Here is a 20,832-nt window from a genome sequence, read left to right as displayed (position 1 = left end):
ATTAATTAGTTTATTAATGGTACGCTGACTATTCTTTTTGTAAGTAAGTGCATGTTCTTTATAAAATATTGAAATATGCATCAGATGATTGAGCATGCACTACGACCTCCCGTACTACACTACGCTAACATAAGTTAGACGTGTATAAGATGTAATTTTTTTTTGATGAATTACGTTTATATACACCTAACTTGAGATAAATCAAAAAATAGAAATAATTAAGGAAATATAAATATGAGATATTACAATGAATAAATTAAATATTAAGCATACCAAATTTCAAAAAAGTATCTTCATTAATGTAAAAGTTATCACGTTTTTCCCTTTAAACGCCTCTACTGTAAAGTACGCTTTTTGAGTTAGCGCAGTATAAATTGCTGGTGTCGATTTGGGCGCTATATGTCTGCATACTATGTGTGTATCTGTACACAATGTTTCTTGATATAATGGCTTTTCCTATCACAGGTTCAGAGGAAGAAATTCCAATAGTGATACCTATTTACTTAAATTTTATATGTGTTGTAATTAAATACAACGCGAGTCCAAAATTATGCCTGGTGTGCAGAAATAGACTCGTTATATAGTTGGCAATAAGTATCTAAATGTTTTATTGTAGATGTGAACTCATGCGTACCCTTTCGAAGATAAAATTACACTATGTTTTATTGTAATTATGTACGCCAGAATTTTTATAATAACTATCGTGAGACATACTAAATTAACAAAAGATCGCGGTTTAGTGATTTTTAGTTAATTTACGTACGACAATTTTATTTAAAACATGTTTATTTAAAAAAAAATAAAGTTCTAAACATATTATTTCAGCTTAAGGATCTCTAAACAATAGGAAAACATGTTTAAGTAATATTTATTCAGTTTAGAATCGACTTTTACATGTGATTTACATAAATGTACGCAGACAATGTTATTGACCGACTCGAATTAAAAATAACATTATTAAAAACTTAAATCAAGTACATTGAAACTGAATAATCATAACTTGTAATAATAGACTGTCTATTTCATATAATAATTTATACTATTTTTGTTTTGTCTTTTGCTTTGTAAAAATAATATAATATTTACAGAGAATCTCATAGATAATTAATTAGAAGATTTTCCAGAATGAACAACTTGTGGGAGTGTCATGACCATACATTTGTTTGAGGAGGGGAAATCCGATCCATCCGATTACTTCTCCGGCCTTTAACGAGGCGAGAGGGAGGCGAGGCGAGTGTCAGACTCTTGCTGACAAACCCCCATACTCCTGTTTTTTGAATCGGAGCCCCGGTAAACCTGCTAGGTATTCCGCAGTTCTGGATTAGGCATCAGCCCTATGGGGCCCCATCTGTGGTGGTATGACGCGCACGGCTCTTTGATGCGCGAAGCTACGCTTACTCACCGTCCGCAGATCCACGGTGGTCGGAGATCATCTCGCGACATTTATCAGCCTAGTTCTTATTTCTCTGATAAATTTAAGCTTTTTAAAATGCAATCTTGATCTCTCGTATAATCAGTGGTGATTGCAACATCATCATCAACCAAAATATGTCGGGAATTGAACCCGCGACGCGTTGCATAGCAGCCGGTCATTCAACCATTTACTCACTCATTAAATTTATTATGACGGGACGGTTCACCAACCGTACAGTAATAAAACAAACCACTCGCCGATCACAGTTTGGTCATTGAACGTTTACCTAAAAAATGCTAAGTATACATCAATACAATTTATAATACAATTGAAAACATTTTTTTTAATAATAAGTCTACAAAATTCGTTATTAGCAAGCATAATATCATACTTCTCATTCATTTCATTTCCATCTTTTTTTATACTACTTTCTACCCTATTATCGTCGTTCTATTTTTCAACTTGACGATGAAATTATCATTGTCACCATCAACAGTCCGTACATAAGATGGTTAATTTTTATCTCCACCATTAAGGCCTTTGCCCTGCAGTGAGACGATCACAACTAAAAATAAAATTAGTATAATAAATCAGGTCAATATGTGTCTACATGCAAATCAAAGTCAGTTCCTTCAACCCAGCATAGCAGTCCGTCACGCCCTCCCGACAGAATCGGTCGCTAGTTTCCATAAAATAACTCATGTTTTCTTCAGCCTGTCATCCGTGGTTCGTTCGAGTTTGTATAGATGTCGCTGTTCACAAAAATGTTCTTACAAAGGTGGCGTGGAATGTTATCTTGTTTTTGATAAATTATTGGTGATTGTTTTAAAACAAAGGAATGTTAGATATATGTGAATGAGATTATTGGAATCTAGGTATATTTATTTTTTGTTGTATGTATCATTTGTATTAAGGGAATATTGAATTGCTTTTTAAGTGACTAATTTTATAAACCGTTTTAATGTTATAAGCCGGTCAGCCTGCAGACGGATCACCTGATGGTAAGCAATCGCCGTCGCTCATGGACAGTTGGATACCCAAAACACCAAAGGCTTTACAAGTGCGTGGCCGGTCTTTTGAGGGTTAGGAGTTTCAGGGTTGTTGGGAAGGAGTAATTCGTGCGGTTTTGTACCGAGACATGGCCCTGCCACACTTAACTTAAACCTTTATACATTAATTTTAATATCCGTTCGTGTGATTGCTGAGAGAGACTCTGCAGTGTTATTCAAAATTTCTTTACCATCTCTCACAATATCATCTAGTGCACACGATTATAAACCATTTTGGTAACATTTGGAATTTGAGGGAAGCAGCAATAGAGACAAAGAGGTTGCATTACGGTACGGTAGAGATCAGATCTCTGCCATAGAGTCGTAGAGTCGTATCCAATGCTCTTTTACTGGCGTTTTACTGCCGTCTCTACACGTGACTGTAGGAGCATGTTATTAAGTGGTAGAGCTTTGAGTATTAAACAAACAATGTTCGTACATTAAAATAATATTCAAAAATGTGTATACTAACATTATTTTTCTTAACAGAATGAATTAAAATCAAATCTATAATTTTTTTAGTAACTTGTCCAGACAAGTAATTGCTGGCAATTATTTAAAATTACTTTTAATATTAACAAAATCATATTGTATTTTTATAATTCTTCTATTTCTTTTTGACGTAAAAACCTGTTGACATCATAATGCAATATTTCATACAAAATTCATAGAATTTATCGTTTTTGACGTTTCGAAAAAAATATTGAATTTGACTAGTAAAAAACTAGCCTATTATGTCTTAAACTGATCAATAATTTATATTTAGTTCCTTACATCAAATTGTTTATATCTTTTTCAAGAAAATGCGCTCTCGATCCCATTCATACACCTGAACTGAACAGTCTCTCTATTTATTCAAATGTTCAGGGCATTTCAAAGGTGGAACCTAGATTATACTATTGTGTTTTTAATTTGAGATCTTAATGGCCTCCGTGTTTGTAACTTTGTGCTTGCATAGTGCTTTTACATAATTGTAATATGGTAAAAAGAATATGAGAACATCTTGTGTACCTACATGATGTTTTTTAATTTAGTCTCGAGTTAAAATTTTGTTCTTAACCCATTCTTGGTTGCTGTGCCAATTTGGGAATACCTAATGATTTAGGGTAGAAATGCTGTATTCTATAGTATAAATAAATGAATACATTTGAAAACAAAACTTTTTTTCTTTGGCGGGATAAGTAATATAGGCTACTTTTTGTCTCTTTCTAGCCCCCGCTTTCCAAAAGCGCATGCAAAGCTACGGGTGAAAAGCTAGTAACTTATTATAAACTAAGAGAACTGCGTCACTGTCACTGCGTTCAAATAAAAAATACGTAAATTAATTCTTAATTCCTTATTACCTAGATATAAATGAATGAACACTAATTTGTACGAAAAAAAGTCAATAATTACAGAATTCGTGAATGGATTTTTTTTTTTAAATCACGATAGGTACCGTTGCTTCCTTATTTTAATTAAATCGACCTTATTAACAGTCAATTACATCGTAGTGAAACGAAAGTTGAATGGAAAGAAGTCATTAACATTATCTATTAAATAGTTTGTAAATAAATCAGTTCTAATTATAACTGATACCGGGAAGTAGTCATTGACTTCAATTGTCGTTGACTTCAATTACTCGATGCCCTTATTTGAGGTAGTAAATTCATTCAATGACCTCTCTCTCTTTGGGCGAGAGAGAGTGTCAAACTCTTACTGACTAAAAACCATCCCAGTTTCTACTCCTGCTTCTCGAGCCGGAGCTTCAGTAACCCGGTTGGCTTTCATATACATAATAATTAATTTGGTATTTTATTACTATACATCATTCATAAGTCCAGCCTTATTGTAGTTAGCCAAGAATAACCATGTTAGTAGTTTGATGATATTTATTTATACAAATGGATAAAAACCTGGACAGAATGTTTCCCTTAATTAATTACGAAACCATCTTGAATTGGACAAACAAAGTCCCTAATTTAGAACAAACATAAATACACATACTTCCTACGATAAAGGTCGTTGTTCAGCCTCCTAGCGGCTCTATAAATCCCGGAGACATTAACTGCAGGCACTTAATTAGGTAGATCCGGCACTGCAAGTGGTCACATAATATTGTCACAGAGTAACTGTCAATTTTAAAGATGTGACAGTGTTTTGATATTGGACTAAGAGCGAGGCCAATTTGTCGGTTGTTCTGCATCGCATCGTCGCATCGTCATTTTCCATATTTATGTTTTATTACATGCCCCAATACACTGTTGCATCGCCGTTTCAATGGGCCGAAGGACAAGAGATGTAGTGGCAGGTAGAGTGATGTGCCACGTCGACTAACATTCATCACTTTTGTACCTGAGACACAGCTGTGACGTCGTCGTGGGTCGTCGCAACCCTGGTACAGCGTACAATGCGTTCTTCTGTTGCGACGACGCTGACGCGACGTAACGCAGCTCAATAGATAAATTGTTTTTTGCTCTAACAGCGTAAGTGTAATGTTAACCTAAAATACAGGCAATACACGTATAACTGGGTATTCATGGATGGCGGTCATCGCGCTCACGTTCAAGTGAACCATTTATTCGTTTAGAGTAAAATATGTGAAGTTTTTAATTTTTACTTAAGTCTGTAAAGATCATATTTTATATTATATAATTTCTTCCGACGTATCACTTATAAAAGAGCAAGATCACATCTATTTTGCCCTATTTTTCCGATCAATAATTCCAATAATTCACATTTATAAATTAAATTAATTTTTAAAAGAAAATGATTCTAATTCGTTGAAAATTTCATATAAATGCTAATATCATGGCTAAAAAATTATTCTAAAAATAAAAATTCTCCATGAGTAAAAATAATTATAGGCATAAAACTAACACCTTTTAATTTATTAAAATGTAGTCTCCTATCTGAAATCCCTAGAGGCTAGCTTAGAACAGTAATATCACAGTAAGTAGGTGTCTACAGGAGAAGATTAGTCGTTGTTATTGTTATGCAAATATATTATTTATTACCTTGAAATAAGGACGTGTTGTGTGTAGGTACACTATTAAAATTAGCATGTTAATAGAGTGGGCAGTTTAATGTTTGTTACAAAATAAATGGTTGAGATGATAGATGGCTTGTTTCAAGAGATGCTGGTTAGGCTTTTGTTTTTGTGCTACTCGCTAATGTATAATTTTAATAGAAATTAAATTGTAATTAATGTTTTTCCTTTTTTGTTGACTCCTATTATATTTTAAGTCTTTAACTGCCAATAGAAAACTGTTGAAGGCAAATCCTCCGCTAACGTCGGTCACCTGGTGTCCCCCATGGCGTTTAACGTGTTAATAAACTTATTTGGAAATGAGAGAAGAGAAAATTAAATAAAATTGGCTTATCACATGGGATAAATCAGAAATTTCATGTTCAATGTATAACAAGGTCCTTCCCAAAAGATTTCCATTCTATTTATAAATACAAAAATGCTATCTACGTTTACTATCCTTTTAAAGTGTGATTATTTTTTAATATTTTTAAATGTATTGATAAGCCAAAATAAATTATTTTTGACTGAAACAATTAGCTTTATCGATTTGGTAGTTACCCAATTACTCTGAGAAGAAACCAAGAAATAAACTCAGAGGTCTAAGATTTATTTTGGAAGTCCAAAGTAATATCAAAATCTAATAAACAAATGCTAACAAATTAAATCTATTTACTTAAGTGTTTTGTTTTGTGACGTTGTATCAGTCCGTGGGTCACTGCAAAGGGTGCTAACTGAAAATCAGTGCTGGGTACTTTCAAGATGCGCAGCAACTGCAGGTGGCAACCCTTTTGACTAGGGCACGTTGCCACCTTTTACCTTGTTTTTACCTGTTGTGTTGTATGTTTTACTTTTATAATAAACATAGGCGTAAATCAGGCGTTGTTTTTTTGTTATGACAGACTTCATGCCTGCTACTGCTTTAATTACATTTCAACTTTCCTTTTTGTGGTTTTTGGTGCATCGTGCCTGGTGCCGAATAAATGATTTTTCTTCTTTCTTTCTTTCTTTTCTTCTCTTTCTAAAAGTCTTCAAGATGTTCGCAGATCTAATACTGAACAAAATGTAGTAAAACACTTGAATTACACATTGTAAACGCTTTGTAATTGCATTTTTGCTCACCATTTGGTGCTAGTGTGAACCTCTCGTACGCTCATATTCGTTCAATAGGAAATTAGCTAGAGTCACACCATTGGACGTTCCATACTTGACAGTAGCTTTGATTGGACAAAAATCCTCTTCCTACATCTGTGTCGTCTAAAAAGCTTCATAAATAAATCCATAAATTTTTTTCCATAGATTTTCCGTAATCTGCGAATTTAAGAATCTTTTTTACATTTTTTATCTCAAATCAAGTTTTTACCATGCAAATCATACATAATCAGCCACGACTGCATAACTAAACTTAATAATATTTTATCGTAGCAGTAAAATATCGACAGTTTATACTAAACTGTGTGCTCCAACCTTTAGATATGAGACCCAGAAACGCAGTACTTGCGTAACGTATTAATTAATTTACTACCCGCAACTAGAGTTGAACTCAAATAAACGAAATTTGTGTTAGCACTTCCAGTTAGTTGTGTGTTCATACAATTTGTGCTGAAGAATATTTGAATTCACTTCTGTATATGAGAAATGTAACTCTACATTACATAGTTTGACAAGTTTATTTGAATTGAACGTTGTGGTTAGCTGTTAGTACGTCATTTGTTTAGACTTGACAACTTTCTTATTGCAAATATCTACATTTCGCGATTAATGTAACGAGACTGTAATTAAAGTGAGTGGTTCATGTCGACTGTGTGGATAGTTAGTCTTTTAAACATGACACTCATGTTTATGTAACTATAATTTATTTACTCGTTATTTGAGTGGTTGTAATATCATGCATGGCATGGAGGTTTAAAACGCGGTTTGAAAACCTGCCGACGGCAAGTAAAAGTGTGTATTTTTCCAAGTTATATGTACTTTCTAAGATTATTTAGGTAGACATTGACAAACAGTGAGACAAAACATCCTGAAAAAGTTGAAACCTATATTTTGTAATTACAAGTTTGAAATCGCCAACCCGCATTGAGCAAGCGTGGTGATTAATGCTCAAACCTTTTTCACGCGAGAAGAGGCGTTTGGTCAGCAGCTCTTATAGGCTATGGAAGTGATGTGAATGAGAAGTGGACCGAAAAAAGTAACTAGGAGGATTGTACCATAAATATATTATAGACATCTAATCCCTTATTACAATGAATTCCTTACTAAATACTCCGCATAAAAAGTATAACGTTACTTTTTTATCTTGAATTTAATTAGTATACAAAATTGCACCTAAAAGTTTAATTGTTTAAGCATATTATTAAAAGGCAACCATTAAGTACAGAATAATGAAGTCATTTACAGCCATCATTGTCTCGTATCTCTGTATGTCTGTTTAATATAGTCACATGACTTTGTATGGAAGAATGAGAGACATTCATTATTTCTCGCATTGTTCCCAAAATAATGACACAGTTTTTGTTTTCTTTATGTATTTAAATTACAGAGAAAAAGTAAAAATTAAAGTAAAAAGATTATTTTTTGTTTAAGGGAGTATTATGTATTATTTTATTTTATTAGCCTCAAAGTGCCACCAGGCCAATACAGATGGGGTCCAGTAGGTAAGGCTGATACCCGATACGGAGTTGCAAAAAACTTAACGGGTTGCCGGGGCTCCAGCTCAAAGAGCAGGAATTAAAAAGTATATAATCATTATTTATAAATACACAACATATTAAGGTATTACATAATAATGACACTTTTTATCACATATCTAGCAGAGACAAAGACAGAAATAACAAAAAATGAAAATATAAAAAAAATGATGGAATAATATTAAGGTGTTTATTCCCCCGACTGATAAATTGCCCCATTAGATATAAACAATCGCTTTGTAAATTAATAAGTATTGCCTATGAATTATAATGGTTTGTTGTATGTTATCGGCTTACTCATGTAACTGTTTGACGAGGAACTCGACTAGTTTCAAGCCATGCTAGAGGCTCATATTCATGAGCAGCATTCCGCGACACACGACGCGGCGATTGTCGCGCTGCTACTCTAGTATATATGTATAGCTACCTCGTCAAGCAGTTACGTGAGTAAACCTATAACACATAATAATTAATTAAGTATGTCTCACGAAAGTTACAATAAAATTATATGATGGTTTGATTTTAACTTCTAACCATTTTGACTCTTAAAGGTCTCTAGATGTAGAATTTTCTAGGTAACGTTACAACACATGTTTGTCTGCGTGTGAAACTTATTAATTAATCATTCTTATTTTGGAAAACGAACATTAATTAACTGAATAATTAATAATTTTCCTACAGACTACGTTTAGGTGTTTACACAGGTTTTCTTAACAAAAAAACAATGACGTATATTGAAAACAATATGTACCACTAGCAAATAATGTTCCAAGTGTTGTCACTTCTCTTGTCACAATAGAACACGTTTTTCTTCGAGAAAAATACAGATGTTTAAAAAAACACGTGGTAAATGTCAAAAATAACTCTATCACACGTGAAATTATTTCGAAAGTGTAGATACCTATATAAATATTTGAACATTGATCAAAATATTTGTACAAATGTCTATTTGGTTATTGAAAGTTATGTTTTCATTTACGACTGTGTAATATTGCCAGATTTCAATATTTGCTTAGTGAAAATACAACTGGTTATTTTATGGGACCAGACGTTCTATAAATACACTAGCTTTCCTTCCGCGGCTTCGCCCACGTGTAATTCGGTTATATATAGCGTTTTTTAATGATCTCGACAGGGCTTTTTCTTCCACAGGCTGAAATCTTGTTACAACTGGAATTAAATATAGCCTGTGTTACTCAGGGATGATGTAGCTTTTAGCTTCGGTAGAGTATACTTTCAAGTTGGTCCCGTTGTTACCTAGTCAGGATCTGATGATGGTATTCCAGGGAAATCAAGGGCAAACCTCAAATTTACTGGCAATTACGTTTTTGACAATTTCATAGATCTGTTTAAGTATTTGCGTCTGATAGTCATCATCCCATGTGAATGTGAATGAGCTGATGATGGAAGGTACAACTCCTCAACGGTTAGGAGTTGAAAGAAAATTCTTACGAAGTTATACGTACATGTGAGGCTATTAGGTTGACCTGATAATAAAAAGTAAATCTCATTAACGTTAAGAATTTAGGTGAAAATGGATGCGGACAAATTTCGTCTCTTCACTTGTTTCCTTTTAGCTGTTTGTATGGGTAGTGTTAACACAAAATAGGGATTTAAAGGCGTGATGTTATTAATGTTATGCATGTATGTACATAATTATGTATGTTATTATGTATGTTAAAGAGACGACTGAAAGTTGTCATACAAAGTCTTTTTTTTAAGGATGGGAAATCATCAAATGACCTCTCCCGCTCTGGGTGGAACGGAAGGGAGTGTCAGACTTTTACTGACTAAAACCCACCTCGTTCCTTCAGTTGCCCTTTGCGTTCCGGGGCCACGGTATCTCGTTAGAACTTTCCCGCAGCCCCGGCTCAGTTTATCCCGTTTCCCCCCTTGGGGGTTGACATTTCAAAAATCCCTTCTTAGTGCTCACTTATGTTACTAAAGGAACCTCTGTTCAAAATCTCAGACTCCTATACCGAGCGGTTTCGGCTGTGCGTTAATAAATCAGTCACCCAATCGCACCCCTAAATCACGATTGGAGGGTAGTTTGAAAAAACTTATAATGTCAAACATATTTACTTGCCTATGTACGTGTTCATGCCAAGTTTCAAGTTTATAAACCCAAGGAATAAGATTTTTCATAGAAACGTTTTTACCCCTTTTCCCCCCTTGGGGGTTGAATTTCAAAAATCCTTTCTTAGTGCTCCTCTACATATCCCAAGGAACCTACATTCCAAATTTCAGCTGTCTACGACCAGTAGTTTCGACTGTGCGTTGTCTGTCAGTCAGTCAGTCACTCAGTAACGGAAGAGTTTTATATATATAGATAAAAATATGTACAGTAATGAGTAATGAGGTGTGGTCTTGAGGTCTAAGACGCTTGCTTTTCATACATGAGAGTGTGGTTTCGAAACCTACCAACGGCAAGTACTAGTTTGATTTTTTCCGAGTTACATGTACTTTCTTAGATTATTTAGACCACTGAAAAACGGGAAAGGAAAACATCGTGAGGAAACCTAGGCTTATAATTTCTAATTTTATGTTTGAAATCGCTAACCGGCTTTGAGAAAATGTATTAATGCTCTAACCTTCTCCATGTAAGAATAGGCCTTTAGCCAGTAATGACCACTTATAGTCTGATGGTGTGATGTGATATGATCTGCAGTAACATTCAGAATGCGAATTTCAGAAACACAATGCAGCTAACACGCTTAGAAAAAAGTAAAGCCTTAGGAATAATCCTAAAACCTACTTGCTATCATTGCTATTGATAAGCGAGACTATTAAGCCTCGATTAGCAAAAATACATAATCATAATAATATTCAAAATTATTAATTTCATCTACACATCATCGTTAATTTCTCTATCAACAGAACATTCCCTCACGACTTAAATTCCTATCATAACCAAAATACCTTTAGTATGTATGAGTACAAGAGCTATATACATACCTCTATACATCAAACCGAAAGCCTTTCGCTCGTCGCATACCTAAAAATAAACAAACTAAAAGGTAAAATGCTTTTAAATTAGAACATTCCAAGCGGTGAGGCGGGTTGCAAAATTAATAAACGTCAATCAAAAATATTTCCATTTTATTATAACCACCATGCCCAAGCTTGGTTGTGTGGCATTGTGAATAATTTGCCGGAACATTTTACTTTTTGCTTGTCTCATTAATGTCCAGTCGGTTTGCGTTTACGTTTTCGGTGTTTTAGAAAAGACTTGTATATTTTCGGGAAACGTAAACGTCAACTTTTTACTCTATTTAATGAAGTTTTGAATTTAAAATTAATAGTTTTTGTCACTATTAAATGCTAAGAAGTACTTCAATGTTGAAGTCAAGGTACTTGTAATTTTGAAGTACTTCTTAAAAAGTAGTAATAGCAGAACATACTTCTTGTAGGATTTTAATAGCAGATTTCTGTGCTATTGCTGATTTTTTCTGTCATCATTATATCATTCCATGTTCAGCAGAAGACGTCTTGCTGGTAGTGATCATTCCCTTATTCTAAAAAGATTCTTTCTTTTTGGGCATCTACGTCATCTTCTCTTAAATAAGTTCGTTCTCGATATTCTCGACTAATAAAGCAGTCAATATTACAATTCTATCATAATCCAACACCAAATAAAATCCCTTACCTCACGTCCAAACTTTCATTGTTAGGCGCAAGAATAGGAATAATAGGTCCGTAATTCGCTCTTAATACGGGGTACTCAAATAGTAAGTAATTAACAATGTTAAGGGGGGAGAAGTTTTCTCACTTATTTGTTAGATTAATGCGCTAAGTTCAGCACGTAATTCGGTTGCGTTCTCCCAAAGTCACGTATTGATTGAGGGTTATGTGATTTTCGGGGATTTTATTAGTTGGGCTCCGATTTACCTGGTGGACAATGGCTGGATTATGGAGACGTAATATTATATTACATAATAGTTCAGCCCATTTTTCTTGACTAAATATTATCTTACGATTTTTTTTCTATTCACTCGAGGGTCCTAAGGAGGTTGCAGCTTCATACATTTTTAGGCTTTCTATGAAAGTGCCGGTGCTGGAAAAATATGGTACGTATCGATAAAACTAGCCATTTGGAGCAATAGTTAATACCGCGTAAAAGTTGTAGGATCCAAGATATAGAAGTTGTACGAGTTAGATGATTCATCATTTTCATACATTTATTGCTTTCTAAAGGTACCTTTAGGAGACGCAAAATATTGCTAGAATAAAATATCTGAAGCAATTGTGATTACAATGCCTAACGTTTTTGTTTTGATGTGTATTAACTCCTTTTCGATAGTTTTGTTGTTTCCCAGTAAACGTGTCTTAAAGAATGCTAGTATCATAGTTCGGTATGGTAGTTGAAATTAGTCTTATCATTGATATTAGTTTTTGTAATATTAGATCTTCTACAAAAAAGAGAGTATAAATCCAAATTCTATTTTACAATACCATCAAGTCAAACAAAACAGCACAAAGAAAGATTTAATCCCTAAATGCCATACGAGTAGAGAAGTAAAGGATCAATTCATACTTTTCAATACCAATATCCCTCTACAAAGAACGTTTCCAATTTCTGACTTCACTCAAATTGCGATGGTACAGTTTAGTAAAAAAACGACTCGTTTTTTCCATTCGCCAAAGAATTTTTGCTAGAAAAACCTGGAGGACAAACAAGGTTGAGTGTATTGGGGTGTTGCAATTTTTTATCTCCTTTCGACTCTGTTTGATAACAGGTTGCCTAGAGCGGTTTATTCCGAGTATTGCATATGTCTGGCTTGTTAATTTACTTCCTCGGATTGATTCACTTGATCGAACGCCCTTTGGTTTTTGTATTGAGGTAATTATTTTATTTCTCTGTTATTAAGTGTTTATATCTATACATATAATAAAATCGTAGAAAAGTGCTGTCTGTACATTGAAAATAAAAATAAAAAAAATAGCAGGGGTTATTGTTATGTCGATGTCGAACCCAAAAATGTAATTACCTTTTTTTTTGTCTGTTTGTCTGTTTGTCTGTTTGTCTGTTTGTCTGTTTGTCTGTTTGTCTGTTTGTCTGTTCGTCTGTGCGCGCTAATCTCAGAAACGGCTGATCCGAGTTGGATGCGGTTTTCACGAATATATTGTGGGATGCTTAAATTTACATTTAGTGTTTGTTTCATGTCAATCGGTTCATAAATAAAAAAGTTATGTCAAATTAAAGAATCACGTCGAACATTCTATGCTTATACCATTAATCTCCGCAACTATTTGACGGATTTGGTTGAAATTTGGTACAGATATAGTTTAGAACCTTAGAAAGAAAGACATAGATATATTTTTATTTCAAAAATCAAAAAATAAAAAAAGAAATAAATTATTTATAAATAATTCTATGTCGATCGTTACACGACTTCGGTTCATGTTATTGTTTTAATTTATCGAAAAAAAGTAAATAAATAGTAAAAAGGTATGAAAAAAATAATATCAATATAATAAAACATTTAGTACAAAGAAAATGCTCTAACGGAGTATAGATAATTCTATGTCGATCGTTACACGACTTCGGTTCATGTTATTGTTTTAATTCATCGAAAAAAGTAAATAAATAGTAAAAAGGTATGAAAAAAATAATATCAATATAATTAAACTTTTAGAACAAAGAAAATGCCCGAACGGAGTATAAATAAATAATCCAAGTTGTCTTTATCCTCGATAGATGGCGTTGGGATCGAAATAGATCGCGCTATGGTTTCGTTACATTCATTTGGTTGGGTATCGGCCGAGCGCTTCGGTACTATCGTAGAAAAAGTGTATTATCAGTCGTATGATTATTTGTCTGTAGTGGTCCTGCTGTTTCGTATATTCTAAATTGGTTTCGTTGTATTTGTCAATTAATAAGTTTATTTGTTGGGTTTTCCTGGTTTTTTGGTTAAACTATTTAACGTAGGTTTAGTTTGATATCGATTATTAGTAGTTACTGTAGTTCATTTTTTTAATAAAATTGTAAGTCTAATTTTTTTTTAATTAGATTAGATTTAAGTCGTTTCTTTTAAATTATTTAGTTTAAGCTTGGTTATTATAGCATAGAGGATAGGTTGTAATATAGTTTCTTTTTTAATTGTTATAAATTCGTAATTCGTAGCTTTCTTTAGTTTTAAGTTAGTTTAAGTCCGTTTTTAAACTATTTTTTCAATGCCCTAAGTGAGTATACATCTATTAAATTCAAACGCAGAGCTCATTATGTTGATTTTTGAAGAGTTCCCTGGAATATCTTCCACATCTCATTTTTGAAGAGATCCCGCGAGATCGGGAACTATGTGGTTAAAACCAAAAATTTGCCGGAAGTCACTATTCCACGCGAACGAAGTCGCGGGCAAAAGCTAGTCCTAAATACAGTTTTGTTTAGAGTTCATTTGCCTAGTCAGAGAACACCTAAAGATGTTCCGTGGAGGAGCGAAACATGTGTCAAGTGTTTTGTTGCGTGTCGTGTGTGTGTTTTTGTGTTGCACCTCCACTGTGTGAGCATTTAATTGCTAGTGTGACATTGGTGCTGCACACCACATGCTGAAACTTAAGCTACAAGCGAAGTAAAACCTAAAAAAGTCTTGTATTGTTAGTGTAATAATATTACATTATAATATTATATAATATTATAATCCTATTATATTATAATAATTGCTTTAAAAATAACGATTACACTACGTCTCTTTTTAGTACTTTGTTAAAATAACATTAAAATACTGAAAATGTATTCTATTAAAGAACCAGACATAGGTAGATATTGCTCCGTAACCCCAAGTTATTTAAATAGAATAGTTCAGAATATTTTAAACATAAAATAATGGTCGTCATTCCTACCTTTTTAGAATAGCACTGCACGATTCCTGAGTAAAATATTTTCCAGGATAGACTTTAATTTAGTCTGGGCCAAGTATTTAGCATCTCGCATTCTTCTGTAGTGGGAAAAGCGTTTATTACAAGTTATTATTGCAGTGTGGGGTATGCTATGTAGGTAGGTTAGAACAGAGTAATGCTCTCAGCATTTAATTAATTCCTTCATACTTCGTTATGTAGCGAATAGGATATTTAATAAGACTTGGGTGTTTTAAGAGTGAAGGAAAGTAGTTTTAGTGCAACAGCAAGTACCAATATCACGTTATGTGTGAGTGTGTGAGTCTTTATATGTCTATGATTATTTAGACCACCCTGACAAACGGTGAAGGACAATATCGTGAGGAAACCTGGCCATGATTAGAAATTATAATTTCTAATCATGGCGCAACCGACTGCACGGTTATGTGTAGCGGGTTCGATTCCCGCACGGAGCTCATCGTATGCTCAATAACTCTTTGTCGGGTCTGGGTGTCATGTGCAGGTAAAATTGTATGTTTGTAAACACACCCATGATACAGGAGAAAATCCTAAAGTGGGGCAATGTTTAAAAAAAATTGAGCAAGCTTGGTGATTAATGCTCAAACCTTCACCGTGCAAGAAGAAGCCTTTGGATAGCAGTAGCTACTTATAGGCTGTTGATGTTTGGTAATGTGCCTTAACAGTTACCTGTCTTTTTAACTGAAAGAATTAGTGTTATCTTAGATAATATTTTAGAATCCTAATACCTATAATTATAGCATCTTACCTACATGTACTTTAGCTTCTAAGAGAAAACCAATAAATATCAGGCTGATTTCTCCTACAAATATTAGGTTATATAAAAATAGTACTTATATCTTTTCCTTAATAAATAAAATACCTGATATCCTACTTTATAGCAATAGCAATGAGTCCATAAAAACAGCAATCTGTTTTGGTCCCAGTCAACAATGGACGGTACACAGTAGCTGGTGTATTAAAACCTCACATGTAGGTGATTGCAGCCATTTTAATTATGCACCAAGTGTAGCCGCCGACCCGCTTGAATATTTCGATGGCTTTTAATTATGTAGACCTGTATCAGTTTCGTATCGAGAGATTCGTTTATTTATCGGTGACCCGGTTTTTAGGGTGGGTTTTGAGGCTGCAAAATTATTTTTTGTGGAAAATGTTGTTGGAAATTGGTATGATGCATTGAAAGTTATTGCAATAGGGTTATTAAATGGTTTTTTTGATGAGAAACGAGACAAATGCGTCAACTTTTATATATACAAATGAAGAAAAATGTTAGCTTAAGTAAGAAAAGGCTACTATTTAAGAGATAGTAGCTTCTGCCAGCGGCTTCGCACGCGATCCCGTGGGATAAAAAGTATCATATTACCCAAGTCAGCTTATACCCTGTCTGTATACCAAATTTAATCAAAATCCGTTCAGTAGTTTCAGCGTGATTGACGGACAAACAACTATAGGTACAAACAACTTTCATATTTATTATAATAGTGTGATGAGATGATGATGAGTGAAGAGTCTATGTTTTGTATACGATTTTGCTTTAATACAAACTTTCTTCATAGCAGATACAATCCACGAAATTTATTACAAAAAGGAAAACAGAAAGCAACGCAATCTAAAATGGGATGTTGCTCTTAAGATTTGTGGACTGCGAAAAATAAAACCATTTTGATATCACAAAGTACATTTTACAAAAGAATAACACGAACAGTTTACAGAATAAGATAGTAGCTGTGGCTGTCGCAAAAATTGAATCGCACAAACATTCTTGGTACAGTCAACGAAATAAATCCCGGTTCACCCTTGTCACAGATAACTGACCAAACTTCCTAGTCGAGTTTCAAACAATTATCTCAACGGCGATCACGTAAATTTTTCTAATCTCTCGACGATACTTTTTCTCTTTTGTTCAACTGTACTTGTTTCGTGGAAAATGTAAATTGAAAACTGTTTCAATGGTTTTTCGTTTGTGGTTTGTTTATTTTTCAGCGTGAGATAGAGAGGCTGGTGTGTGTATCTTTTTACTCTATACATATAAAAGTGCATTCATACGTATGTACCATTCGTACGGGCAAAAATCGAGTGACGTGCTTTTTTATGATATAACCCTGTAAAAGAGCAGACGGATCACTTGATAGTAGACAATCGCTGTCACCCATGGACACACAAAACACCACAGGTGTTACAAGTACATTGTCGGTCTTTGGGGGTTAGGAATTTAAAGGTTGTTAGGGAATCGGGGATTGGGAAGTTCGGGAAGGGGGTAATTGGTCTCCGGTAACCTCACTCACACAACGAAATGCAACACTTTTATATTTTTTGCGTATTACCTTTCATTAGTATATAGTAAGGAGCAACTCAATTTAAGAAGTTACAAACTCTATGCTCAATACATTAAAGAATGTTATTGTCTGACAAAATTGTATTATTGTTTAGTTAATGATATTCAATCATTCGCCGATTGTCTATTTATAAAATCTTTACGCCTTATTGGCACTAAATAAATCACACTATATAATCTGTACCGGTTCTTACCGGTTTCTAACCGAGCGTAGGTCACGCCCTCTGATTGTAACGGTTGCTAATTAAATCAAGTCATTAGCATAGTCAGGGACTCGACTCACCCTTGCCACTATCTTTGTTGACAGGTCAATTTTACACCAGGAGATTGACTTCGGTTTAGCAATTTACCTTTGTGTTTAGAGAATTTTATGCTCATAAGAACACATAGTTCATTTACATGAGGAATAGATTTAACGTAGTATATTATGTACTTACAACGTACTTTTAACAGTTTTTAAACATATATAATTACTGAATTAAAAAAAATATGATTAGATTGCTATCACATTCGGTACTTAGATACACATAATGATACTTTATTAAAACTGACAATAAAGTTATAATATTACGTAATGATTTTTTTTTTTTTTTGAGGGGTGATGATCATACAATGTTTGATCTAACTGATCAATTCTCACGCCTTGGGTGAGGCAAGAGGGAGTGTCACACTTTTATTGACTAAAACCCACCCGGTCCTACTCCTAATTTTCGAGCCGGAGCCTTGGTAACCCGCTAGGCAGGCCGCATTAAGGTCTTATTTTTTTAAAAAACGTTATAATATTTTATTCCCCTTAGATAACAAGTGACGTCACGAAACTTACAAAAACAGTCAACAAGTTTTTACTAGACATCAAAGTAAAGCAGTAAAATTATCAAAAACTCAAGTAACACTTCCTATTACACGACTCTACTATAAAGTACAATCGCGTAAAACAGTAGTGTACAACGAAAAAAAAGTCGGATATAAGTCTGGAGTCACAAAGCTTTGTCCCGGCCAAGTTCGCCGTGGAACCTGATTCAATTTCCATGTTAATCCGAAACACGACACAAAGTCTCTTTTGTATTGCACAAGTCAAGTTTTATCGTGTAAGGAGTTATTTCGGTGACTGTACTTCTGGACTAGTGATTTTCAGTGTAGTTTTTGTTGTAGATAAAAGTACATAATATAAAAAAATGCCTCGTTGGTCGTATGGGCGAATGCGCAATTAATAGACTGTACGGTTTGTGCGGTAGCTGGGCAAACGGCTGCCGTGCAGCGTGTAGCGGATTCGATTCCCGCACGGAGCAACTCTTTGTGTGATCCACAAATTGTTGTTTCGGGTCTGGATGTGATGTGTATGTGAACTTTTATATTTGTAAACGCACCCACAGGAGAAAATACATACTTAACTAGTGAAATATTAGTGTTACGCCCAAAAGCATTGACACTAATTGTATTTATAACACAAAATTCATTTACCAACAATGAAATTACAATATCACCCTTATTAACACGGAACACACCCACAACTCTAATGATACTGTTTACAATGACAGCTCTTAATGAGAGAACCACCAAATTACAGTATCTGATATAGGCTCTGCCTAAGCATATTTCACTCATGTGTCTAAATAATGTTTATGTAGCTACCAATTGCGATAGCATTCAACCGCGTTGATCTCTCCAAAGGTTTAAAGCGGTTCAGCGCTTCCACAAACATTGACGAAACCAATTTCTATCATTTTGATGTCCCAGTAACATAGCAGTACATCATTATACCAAGTTGAGATACAATTAGAGCGGAAACTATAATTAAAATCATGTTTGATGTTGTTAAATTATTTTTACTTTGAAAATTATAAAAAATATGAGAATTTCATTTGAAGAAGTGTGCAAGAGCCATACTTTAGCATGAATGGGCGGGCTCGAACGGAGTGATACCATGGCCTCACAGAAAACCACTTTTCTTAAAGTGAGAGAGGATCTTGGCATTTACTGGTAATAAAATAAATATTAATAAGATTATTTGTAGATGTTACAGAATAATCTAAAAGCCAAATCTTCGTGATATTTGCAGTCAAAAGCTATCATATTTTGATTCAAAGTGATCTTTTGATGAAGTCACTATTAATAACTATGAATACCATCTTTCAATTAGCGTTTAAATGTCAATTATTTTATCATGAGTCTCATCGTCTAATAACTAAGTAAAATCCTTTAGCCAGCGTTTCAAAGACGGCATCAGCTAGCAACGTCTTTAGAAATAAATTTGGCTTACCATTGAAATATATATTTGAATTAAATAATGGAGCCACTAAAATTCGCAGTAGCGAAACTTAAAAGTACTATCGCGTCTGTCCAGAGGATCTCGATTTGAAAGTACTTAAAGCCTTCGGGAAATTTATTTTGTCTCCCCGAGCGGAGCGGCGAACTAAGCCTTATCATCCACCTAATAGGTTTCCACAAAGAAGCCTTAACAGCCAATAGGGGTACCTTTAATTTATTGTCGGGCTAGCTAGAATTTTCAGTGCCTGTCTCATAATGTGTAATCAACGTAGTCTGAACAGTTTTGCTTGTTAATGTTTATTGATTTTGAACATTTTGCGAGCCTTCTTGGAGATAAATGGGAAGTATTATTATAACTTTCGTGAGGCATACTAAATTAATAATTATTTTGTTATCGGCTTACTCACGTAGCTGTTTGACGAGGAACTCGACTAGTTTCAAGACATACCAGAGACTGATATTTATGAGTAGCAGCGCAACAGTCGCCGCGTCGTGTGTCGCGGAGTAACAATCTATACATATAATAAAATCGTAGAAAAGTGCTGTCTGTACATTGAAAATAAAAATAAAAAAAATTGTTATTGTTATGTCGATGTCGAACCCAAATATGTAATTAACTTTTTTTTTGTCTGTTTGTCTGTTTGTCTGTTTGTCTGTTTGTCTGTTTGTCTGTTTGTCTGTTCGTCTGTGCGCGCTAATCTCAGAAACGGCTGATCCGAGTTGGATGCGGTTTTCACGAATATATTGTGGGATGCTTAAATTTACATTTAGTGTTTGTTTCATGTCAATCGGTTCATAAATAAAAAAGTTATGTCAAATTAAAGAATCACGTCGAACATTCTATGCTTATACCATTAATCTCCGCAACTATTTGACGGATTTGGTTGAAATTTGGTACAGATATAGTTTAGAACCTTAGAAAGGACATAGATATATTTTTATTTCAAAAATCAAAAAATAAAAATAAGAAATAAATTATTTATAAATAATTCTATGTCGATCGTTACACGACTTCGGTTCATGTTATTGTTTTAATTCATCGAAAAAAAGTAAATAAATAGTAAAAAGGTATGAAAAAAATAATATCAATATAATAAAACATTTAGTACAAAGAAAATGCTCTAACGGAGTATAGATAATTCTATGTCGATCGTTACACGACTTCGGTTCATGTTATTGTTTTAATTCATCGAAAAAAA

This window comes from Spodoptera frugiperda, chromosome 6 (assembly GCF_023101765.2).
Source record: "Spodoptera frugiperda isolate SF20-4 chromosome 6, AGI-APGP_CSIRO_Sfru_2.0, whole genome shotgun sequence".
In the NCBI taxonomy this organism is placed as follows: Eukaryota; Metazoa; Arthropoda; class Insecta; order Lepidoptera; family Noctuidae; genus Spodoptera; species Spodoptera frugiperda.
This window is presented reverse-complemented; position numbering follows the sequence as displayed.